The following is a 568-nucleotide window of genomic DNA, read 5'->3' as shown; positions in this document are numbered from 1 at the left end:
TAATGTGCTGATATTTTGAATGCACTTAAAATAATAGTTCTTTCAATGCAGAAATAAAGAACAACCATTGCTGTAGCACAAAGTTAAAACTAAGGGTACTATAAAGCATACTTAGGTGTTTACTGTGCATTAAATTAACTATATTGTTTAAAAAGGCTAACCACATTATTTTTCACATAATTTTGTAAATACTTTAAAAATTAAAATAAAACTTGTAATAGAAATATAAGACTTAAATTTAACACTTTTGTGTTCGTATGGATTTTAAAACACAAAGAAGTTTTTCTTTTACCAATATTTTGTTATCTGTAAAGTGACAGAATTATGACCTTGGTGTAAAATTTTCTGAGAGGCATGAAAAAAAAAAAAGTTTATTGCCCTTATCTTCCTGTTGCTTTTTAATGTTTTAATAATTACTTTACACCACTTAATGCACTAAACCTAATAACACATATTTGACGAAGTGTAGGGCTGACAAGGTGAAGCAGAGTCTTTCACTGATAACTCGGGGAGGGGCCAGCACAGTTAACAGCAGGAAGGTTAGAGGCAAATTTTTTACAGTCCGCAG

At 30.3% G+C, this 568-nt stretch overlaps 1 non-coding gene across 1 annotated transcript; it reads right to left on the bottom strand.

The window, feature by feature from the left end:
- Positions 1-130, bottom strand: LOC126012502 (small nucleolar RNA SNORA22). Its single transcript, XR_007496963.1, has one exon. It is a non-coding gene; the product is annotated as a small nucleolar RNA SNORA22 (small nucleolar RNA).
- Between the last annotated feature and the right edge of the window lie 438 nt (positions 131-568).

Source organism: Suncus etruscus, chromosome 6, assembly GCF_024139225.1.
Source record: "Suncus etruscus isolate mSunEtr1 chromosome 6, mSunEtr1.pri.cur, whole genome shotgun sequence".
NCBI lineage: Eukaryota > Metazoa > Chordata > Mammalia > Eulipotyphla > Soricidae > Suncus > Suncus etruscus.
Note: the sequence above shows the minus strand (reverse complement) of the source record. Positions and strands in the feature narration are given on the sequence as shown.